This window comes from Prionailurus viverrinus, chromosome E1, assembly GCF_022837055.1.
Source record: "Prionailurus viverrinus isolate Anna chromosome E1, UM_Priviv_1.0, whole genome shotgun sequence".
NCBI classification, from domain to species: Eukaryota; Metazoa; Chordata; class Mammalia; order Carnivora; family Felidae; genus Prionailurus; species Prionailurus viverrinus.
This window is the reverse complement of record NC_062574.1, coordinates 14,179,427-14,189,392: the sequence shown is the minus strand read 5'-3', so window position 1 is coordinate 14,189,392 and position 9,966 is coordinate 14,179,427. Positions and strand designations below refer to the sequence as shown.

Below are 9,966 nucleotides of genomic sequence, written 5' to 3'. Positions count from 1 at the left end.
TTAGTACTACCTATTTGTATTAAATCAGTGTTTATCAATGTGATTCTGATTTCTGGGCAATTTTGTTGGCTTTTGAAATATTCATTTTAAAAATAACTGATTTACTCAGCTGATTAAATATTAAGCAGTGTGATATCACACAATAATAAATATTTTAAAAGGTAAAAATGAACCAAAAGTGGATTCTTCGAACAAGAGAGGTTAATTTATTTCATGTTTACTGACTGTTACTGGACATAGCACAAACCAAACCCCTGTGCCTCCTCTTGCTGTCCTTGTCCAATTTGAGAATTCCAAAGCTGTAAACCTGGAAAAGACCTTCCAGAGACCCTTTGATTTCCCTCCCTGGCTTCATGAAGAAGAAAAACCCAAACCCTCCAGGCAACCAACCCCACTCATGCTCTTCCTGAACACCTCAAGGATAGAGACAACCTTTCTTTACAAAAGGAAACTTTGCTTTGGTATCAAGCAACAGTAATGGTGACATGAGATACCTACGTTCCTCACCACGGCAATATCTTACACATGCAGCGTCACCTCTCCATTTCTCACAGAAGCCTTATGAATTAGCTATTTATTAGGTCTGTTTTATAGAGAAACTCAGGCCAGAGAGTAATTTAGTCAAGGTCACACTTCTGCTAAGTGGCTGATCCAAGATACATACACCCAAGTTATCTCTTTCGTTAACTCAGCTGCCTCTCAAAGGCAGCGTTTACTTACCTACATAATGGGAAGTAATAAAATCAGTAAACGTAAGCTTAAACCTATGTTTTAGGAAAAGAGTTTCCTTGTACAATATAAATTAATAATTAGATAATCACACCAGATACCTCTTATTAAGAGTATATTCCATATTGAAAGATTCAGAACCTCAAATCTGGCCTGTTTTAAATCAAATATCCCGGTGCGGAATAAAGAGACTACAAATCCCCAAGACTTCTTTGTCATCAGTAGATCAACTCATAATTTAGCAAGCGGGCGCGCACACACAGGCGCGCGCGCGCGCGAACACCTTGTGAGGATAAAGTTCCAGGTCTTTCTTTGGACGTCAGTTTCCAGACTTCAAGTATCTCAAATGTGTGTGTGACTAAGGAAAAGAATAGCTGAATCACGGCTAAAAGCGAATCCTCCCAATTAAAAATCTATAAAAAAAAAAAAAAGAGAGAGAGAGAGAGACAATTAGGCATTCCATCAGCCTTTTACCCTCGACAGCTCTTCTCTCCAAGCCAACCCAACCTACTTCCCTCCTCTTTGCCCCCACCAAACTGGGAAATAAATCCGAAGGCCAGAGGTAGAAGGGGCCTCAGCCTGGCCGGGGCTCCACTTTATTCTGAAGCCTATCGGGGCCCGGAATCCATGGGTACCAATGGGTCCCGGCTGTTGGCCGGGAGAAGCGGGGAGAGCTCCGTTTGTGGGCAAGAGCAGGGCGGGGAGGTGAACAGAGCCGGAGTTCATGAGGTGCCTGAACAGGCAAACGAGGGTCTAGGTAATGGGAGACCAAGGTTCCAGAGGCAAGCAGAGCGCGAGAAGGGGAGCAAGCTAGCCCTCCCGCCACTCGGTACCGCCAAACCGCAGAGCCAGCGCGCCCGCTAAGCGGAAGGCAGCGCGGCTCAGGGCCCGGCCCAGGCCTGCGCATGCGCCGCAGCTCCTCTCCTCTCCTCTCCCGGCCCCCCTCCCTCCCTCATCCCGGCGGGTCTGGGGCGGCGGCGGCGGCGGCGGCGGCGGCGGCGCGGTGACGTCAGGGCGTTGGGGCAGCTCCTGTGACAGACGGAGCTGGAGCGGCGGGGCGGCGGCGGAGTCCGGCGGCTGAGATAGCGAGTGAGCGAGCGAACGAGCAGCGATCCCGGGGCTCAAGAAGCGAGAAAGAGAAGGAGGAGCGCTCGGGCGCGAGCGAGAGGAACCGCGAGCGCCAGGCTTGGGCTCGAGCCCCGGAACGGCTGAGGAGCCCGCCCGCTCCCCTCCCCTCCCCCTTCCCGGGACCGGGCCCAGCGCGCCATCCTCCCCCTCCCTCCTTCCCTCCCTCCCTCCTTCCTCCCTTCCCTCTCCCTCTCCCCCTCCCCCGCCGGTGGATGGGAGTGAAGGACGGAAGAGGCCCTGCAGAGGCGGCGGTGCAGCGCTCCGGTAAGGCGGCGAGGGTCTGCGCTCTCCCCTCTGTCTTCTCCTCCGCGCTCGGGCTGCTGCGGGCCGGGCCGGGCGGCCTGACGAGGTGGCTGCGCCGGTCCCCTCCCTCCCATTCTCCCCTCCCCCTGCCGCCGCCTCCTCCTTCTTCTTCTCCTCTCCTCGCTCTCAAAATGGCGGCCGCGACGGCCGTTGAGTGAGAGACACGGGAGGAGGGGGGACAGGCCGGGGAGGGCGCTGTCCTCGCTCCCCTCCTCCCCGGCCCGGGTTCGGGGGGTGCCGGGGCTGCCCCGACTCCACCCGCGGCCCTCCCCGGGAGGAGATCGCCCTCCTCCCTCAGTGACTTAGCAAGAAAAGTATTCTTGGGTAGGAAGGGCGTGGAGAGCAGGTCGCTCTCTGATCTTGGGAAAGGGTTCGGCCCTCCTCTCCCTGGCCGCGGAAGGCGAGCACCGCAGTCCCCACCCCACCCGTGGTTGGCGGCTTGGGGACCGGGCTCAGCCCCGCGCGGCCTCGGCACCCATAGGCCTTCAGGCGTTCCGTCCCCCACCTGTCCTTAGGATGGGATTGACCTAAGGAGGCTGGCCCAGCCCTTCTCTGATCCCTCTGTGCGGTGGTCCAGCCTCTACATCCACTAAAGAGGAGCGGCCGACCCACCGAACCATCCGCAGCATCCACCCACCAAATCAGGCAGGATTTTCTTTTCTGCCACTGGCTCCTGAAACGGGAGTTGCCTTTTGACGTTGTAACACAGCTTCGAGGCCCTCAGCCATTCCCCTTCATCTATCTCCCCACTCCTTTAGGAAACGCAGTGTCTTCTTTAGTCTCCCAGCTGAGAAAATAGAGAATGTCTTTGAGGTGGTGGGCAGATTTTAACTCTCTCTCTAAACATTAGAGAAGAGAAAGAGGTTTTCAGTGTCTTAGATAAGAGAGAGCAGGGTGCCTTGGCTTTATTTGTTTTTCTGCTTTTCTTCAGTGACTTAGCAAGAAACTCCCTGGGAGGAGGGCAGGAGATTTTCTTTTGGGGTTGGGGTTTGAGTCCAGATTACATCAATCCTTTGGTTAAGAATTTGTACTTTTGAAGAGAAGAACCAGATTTGTGGTTTCATTCTCAATGGGCGATGTCATGCCAAGGTCCCCCCCCCCCCCTTCCTTAAGAGGCAATCGGGAGAGAATAAAGATATTACTGTTGTTCTGACCTCTACTTTAACACGTAGCCCTCGACATTCATAACGTTTTAAAGGGTAAACAAATTTGGGCCATTTTTGGAAATTCTATTTTTGTTGGTAGGTGGGTTGTTTTGTGTGAATTTCATTTTGAGTCTAGGGCGGAGGAGACATAGCTTGGGCCTTTAATACCAGTAATGTCATCCATCCCCTTTTGCCTCAGTAGTATTTACTTAAAATTTTTTTCTTCTTTCTTTTTATCCTTTTTTTTTTTTTTTTTTTTTTTTTTCCCCTCTTTTCTGCAGCAGGGCTTGATTGCTGCAGGGTTCAGCCTCTTATTCAAGAAAATTTCCTGCCTGGGTTATGTCGGCAGTGATATAATATTGACTGTATAAAAAGCTTTTACTTAAAAAATTCTGATTTGGTTCCAAGATATTAGCTAGCTTTTAATCTCTCATGGGTATCTTTCAGGACACAATTTTGCAAAATAACTGGCAATTGCAAATTGCAGTTTTTATTAAAGCAGAAGTGTAATCTGTATTTAGGGTGATTTATTCTTGTTCTATTATAAATGATCATTGTTTGAACTGTTCAGAAGGGGAGGATCTCTGAAAACAAATCTGAACCTGTTATTTTTTATAAATCAAAGGAAGGAACACAATTTCTCACAAAATATTTCTGTGTATATTAATTTTGAGAAAGATTGCCCTGTTTTGGTACCCACTCCCTCCCCTTTTAAAAATGGGCTAATATTTGTGGATGCTGTGAACAGCCATTGAGCTGAGGAGACTGGGTGGAGTAAGAGAGCAGAAGCTGTGAAATGCTAGATTGCCCTTTCATAGCATTTTTCTCTTGCTTATGTTTTGTAAGGTTATTTGATACTAATTGGTGCTACAACAAAGGCATTTCTCTGTGGTAAATCTTAAAATCTGTTGTTTTTAGTTTCGACCATTTTTGCAAGGTGAGTGTTGAATGATTGGGGTAAAAAGCAATGCCCCTACTCTTAAGCAGACACTTATTGTCTCTCTGTATTTGTGTGTATACATACACACATACAACCCATGTTAATGTTTTTTATTCTTTTAGTAAAGTAAGTGTAAGTTAATGAATGCCAGAAATATTTGGCGAGAAATAGTGGTAGAAAATACGGCAAAAATCTAAATGAGAATACTGTATATGTCTTCTTTTACTTTAGTTTGCACTGAAACATTAAATCTATGATTTTTCAAATAACATCACTGAGTAAAAAGGGATAAGATAATTTGTGTTAAAGCCTATTTATAAAGGCTTTCTTCTTGTGTTGTCCCTTGAAAGGGACCTTTTGTAAGGTACTACCATAAGAGAGGGTAGGTCACTTTAACATCTTGCATTGGGCATTCATGTGAATAGACATCTTCAAAGAATGTCACATTCATATGGTAAATATGATTTTGATGAGCCTTAAGACTGTTTGTCAGTGTATGATATATTTTTACACTTTTGTTATTTTTAATGTGTTTAGAAGGTAGAAGGGTTCATATGGTGAAGGATGGGTAAGGTTAAGGATGGTAATTCACTATGTTATGTGACATATTCCCATCCTAGTATTTTAAGGTATAAAAGCGCACTAAGAGTGGTGATTTTTCAGTAGACAATTACTCAAGAGCGTAAAATAATTTAACTTAAATAAGAGAGCTGTAGCTCCAAATATGTATCTGTGAATATATGAATGTTTCTGATACATGTGATAGGATCTTTAGCTTAATTTAGAGATCAGTTTTTAAAATTCTTCATAATCCTGTATTTATAAAACTTTTATGAGATTGGGATAGATTTCTTTTTTCTTTTTCTTTTTCTTTTTCTTTTTTTTGTAGAATTATTTGGTATCTATTTTCCAGATGAGATAACTTTACTACATAAGAAATTTGGAGATGTTTCTGGAAGGGAAAAATCAGTATCACAATTTTTCATTTTATAGCTAGAACATCCATGTTTCATTGTATTTTTTTTTTCAATGTAAATGTTTCCTTCCTATGTACTCAATAATACACATACATAGATAACATGCATATACGCCTTATGGCTCATATTGTAGGTACCCAGAAAAAAATAGGACCTTACTTTTTGTTTACATGTGGCTCCCCTTATTCACATCTTGTCATCTTAAACAAGTGATAGAAACTATATGGAAGTTGACAACATTAGTATGGATGTATCTTTTAAAAACTCTGGGCGAAACCTTAGGGCAATCAGAATGAATTTTCCAATTCTTTCCATTGAATTCTGCGGCAGTGAGTCACACACTCTTTTGCCAAAGAGACTTAAGGCCCAATTGGTTTTGAACTGAGCTAGCCATGTCTGCTGTGGTCCTAAGAGAGATTTTTTAATTTGCTTTTAAGTCTGTGTTTTGAATATATCATGACAGGTAACCTGTTTTCGTATCATATATGTTGGAAAAAGAGAAATAGTTAAATTGAAATGGAAATTCTTTGCCACTGTTCTTAAGTCTTCTACAATAGGACTGTAATTGTTTTGTTTTTACCTAAAATGTTGCTCTATTTAAAATAAAACTAATGGTATGCAGTGAGTTCTGAAAAGATAAAGGAAAACCTACGCTGAAGATATTAAGCTGTAAAGTGAATCCTAGTTGCTGAAGGCCAAGTGTTTTGAGAAATCTGTACTTCATGAAGAAAGATAATATAATATAAGCCTAATAGTTAACTGCAGTGAAGGCTTTTTGGATTACTTTAGCTTTGTTGCTGGTTTGGCATGACACTTTCGGGTAGTTATTAAATAGAACTGTGTTTTATGTGTATAAATGCTATGTGTATAATTTTTAACTTTGCCATGGCAGTTAGAGTTAATTGATATTTGTGAAATGCTTTATACTCATTGGATGCGGGCATCATAAGTGCTTATTATTTAGATTTATTGCTTTCTCTTTAAAAGATGGTGGCTTTTGGTTGAAACATACCTAGTTAGCATTGATGTGTGTATTCATTAAGGATACTTCTGGAAAGGTATCCTCTAAAGTTACTGTCATTTAACATTGCCATAAACATTTCCCTCGAACTTTGTAAATATATTGAATGTGGTACTTATTTTCATTTGTTCTGTCAGCTACTTTTGGGCAGATTGGTATTTTTATGGATGAGAGAACTAAAATTTAGAGAATGTCTTTCCCTAAGGTCACATGTTGGGTTAGCAGCTAGAATGAAGTAAATATAAGCACTGAACCACTTGGGTATTTATTGCTTTGCGTGATCAAAGAAACATTCCTTATTCCTTTGACAAAACGGACCCTTCTTATGTGTTTGTGAATTTCTTTCTTTTTGAAAATGGTGAAAATCCGTAGCATTTATTGTCTGCATCATATACATTTGCATTTATTAACTTTCAGTCTTGTTTACTATTTTGCTTGCATAAGGCTTTAGGCATTTGAGTAGGGACTCCCAGAAATTGTCTACTACAGCTTTACAGTAGTATTAATAGGTAAATAAATACTTGGTGCATACATGTAGGTAGTATTAATAAGCAAATGTTAATTAAATAATATTTAATATTAAATATTTAAGTAAATATATAAGTAGTATTAATAAGTAAATAAATTCTTGTTGCAATAGATTGAATGCAGGATTATGTGAAAGGAAATGTGTTGTGTTGTAGTTCTTTGTAATAGCTAACTTCCAGCGATCTTTCAGGAATTGAAGTGAAGGTGGGAGAGGTGTTTATCCTTCCTTTACAGAAATTTCATGTGTCCCACGGAACAGAGACATGTTCCTGACATACTTGTATCAGGGCCACAAAATTCTCAACTTAGTGAATTAACCCACCTGGGTACCTTACATTTGCATCTTGTAGTTACTTGTTCTTTGCATTTTGATTATCTTTGAGCTCTTATGTGTTGACAAGAGTTATTGACAGTTAACTAAGGCTGTTAATAACAAATTTTCTGAGAGACTGTCTTTTGACAGTCATAAAATTAAGTAAGAATCTGGGAAGTTTCCAAAGACTTTAATTTTTAAAACCATACGAAAGTTTCGTGTTTATTAAGATTTTGCATATTGTTTAATCCACTTTTAGTCTCTGGCAAAGATAGAAGGATATGTTTTATGATTTTATTGCTCTGTATGCATAAGGCATATATTTTGTCTATTCATCTTTCTGTATTTGTGTTTATTTTATCAAAAATATGCTGACTGCAGGACACCTGGTTGGCTCAGTTGGAAGAGTGTGTGACTCTTGATCTTGGGCTCGTGAGTTCGAGCCCCACATTGGGTATAGAGATTACTTAAATGAGTAAATAAAATTAAAACTTTAAGAAAAATTATGCTGACTGCAAAAGAAGGGAAGGTGAAGATGAATCGGTGTTATTATTTACCTTTTTTTGTTAATTTTTATTTTTTAAGGGTGGGGAAAGTTTTATACATTTAGTATTATCACAGAAAATAAATTAAGGTGTTGACTAAACCATATATGAATATTTTAGTAGTCCTAACTCCACAATTTGCCAGCTATGTGCTTTGAGTAGAAGCTTCGATTTCCTTTTCTATAAATGGATAATATTGACAGTATCTAACTCACAAAATAATGGCTACTGTTGAATGATGAATGGCCTTTAACCCTTCATAACTATTTTTATTGTTGGAGGCCTTTTTTTTAAGAAAGAGAATATAACATACAGTTTAATCAAGTAAACAGTCATTAATATATTAATATAGTAGCTTTTATAGTTGTAAGTATATTTCTTAAGAATTAGTATTGGGTTTTTTTCCCCCTTCTTTGGTATCCATTATGTGTATCTGAATCCTGTATGGCTTCAAAGTTTCATAATAGGTAAAGAGTGCTATGTAAATCAATGCTAAGTGGAATACTTTTTTTTAAATGTAAAAAGCATGTTGCAGATGAGCATTTTATTTAAACTGAAATATGGTTTACATCTATTTTAACAATCAATATTTTTGTTTGTACTGTTAAGTATTATTAATTTAAATAATCCCACATTTTTCCTATTTTTTTTTTAACAAAGTTTTTATTTTGGAATAATTTTAGATCTACAGACAAGTTATAAAGATTGTGCAGAGAGTTCGTACATCCCTGAGCCCGGTTTTCCCCACTGTTAATACCTTACGTTTTTGAGGTACATTTGTCAATCTTGGTAATTACTATTGGCTACAGTCCAGACTTTATGTGGATTTGACTAGTTTTTCCATTAATATACTCTTTCTGTTCCAGATCCAACCCAGGGTACCAAATTGCATTTGATTATGTCACTCCAGTCTCTTCTGGTCTGTGACAGTTTCTCAGTGGTTCCTTGTTTTCCAGTACTATCTTGACAGTCTTGAGTAGTTCTGGTCAGGTATCCAGTAAAATGTCTCCCAAGCTGGGTTTGTCTGGTGTTTTTTCATTAGACTGGGGCTATAGGTTTTTGGAAGAAATACCACGGAGGTAAATGGCACTTCTCATCACATCATGTCAAAGGCTACATGATACTCACTAAACATCACTGGTGGTGTTAACCTTCATCATTTGGTTAATGTAGTGTGTGCCCATTTTCTCTACCCTAAACTTACTGTTTTTTCTTTTTCTTACTTTATCCTTTGGAAGCTAGTCAAGTTCCATGTAGAGGGTGAGCAGTGTTTACATATGTTAATTGGAATTCTTCATCTCCTCTTCTCCATTTATTAAAAAATTTACATCTTTGACTATCAGAAAAATTTTGTTTAGGATTTTAAATACTAAATAATCCTAAATTTTGCCTGGTTTCCTTTTTTTTTTTTTAATGTCTATTTATTGAGAGAGAGAGAGAGAGAGACAGTGCAATTGGGGGAGGGGCAGAGAGAAAGAGGGAGACAATTCAAAGCAGGCTCCAGGCTCTGAACTTACAAACAGCGAGATCATGACTTGAGCTGAAGTCAGACAGACACTTAACCAACTGAGCCACTCAGGTGTCCTTGGGTTTCTATTTAAAAAGTATCCAGCACCATTACATATCTTTTTCTTCTAAATGTTTATCAATTTTTCTGTCCAGCAAACATTTATCTATATTGTATCCCAAGTGCTGAGGATACAAACATGATTGTCAGTCCCTGCCCTCAAAGATCTTAAAGTATATAAATATATATTTAATATGCAAAGGTAGCACAATAGTGCTATAATCAAAATATGTACTTGGTGCGATGAGAGTCCAGAATTTTCAAGGAAGTCTTCACAAAGATGTTGAACATTTTTGAAGAAACCTTGTCACATTGTTTGGGGTTCCAGGCAGAGGAAGTGATTTGTGCCCAGTCTCATGAGTATACCTTGGTTGGTGAGGAAAGGTCCCAAGTAGTTAAGTATGGCTGGAGTGATGGGTTAGTATAGAGGAGTTGATCTGGCCTGATGACATTGATCTGGCCTATAAAGTAGGGTGTTACATGGACCGTCTTCATCAGATGTAGGTTTTTATCTATTAAAAATGGAAATTTCCAGGCTCCATCGTAGACTTAAGCAATAAAAATTCCATGGGGAGCACCTGGGGTATCAGCATTTTCTTTTTTCTTTTTCTTTTTAATTTGGATTTTCAATAAGCTTCCTAGTTGATTGAGAACCACTGTTTCTGCTCTTGAACTGCCAGTGGAGGATTTTGTTATGGTAAGTGCCTTTCTTTAAAAAAAAATTTTTTTTTAATGTTTATTTTTGAGGGAGAGAGACAGAGTGCGAGCAG

General features: G+C 40.2%; 1 protein-coding gene across 3 annotated transcripts in view; it reads left to right on the top strand.

The window, feature by feature from the left end:
* Nucleotides 1-1,744: 1,744 nt before the first annotated feature.
* PAFAH1B1 (platelet activating factor acetylhydrolase 1b regulatory subunit 1) overlaps nt 1,745-9,966 on the top strand; it is a 72,552-nt gene continuing 64,330 nt past the window's right edge. For 2 of the 3 annotated variants that reach the window (XM_047831728.1, XM_047831729.1), the window contains exon 1: nt 1,745-2,121. The gene's annotated coding sequence lies outside the window, so the exon portion shown is untranslated. The remainder of the gene's footprint in view (nt 2,122-9,966) is intronic. The other variant, XM_047831730.1, reaches the window with a different exon arrangement.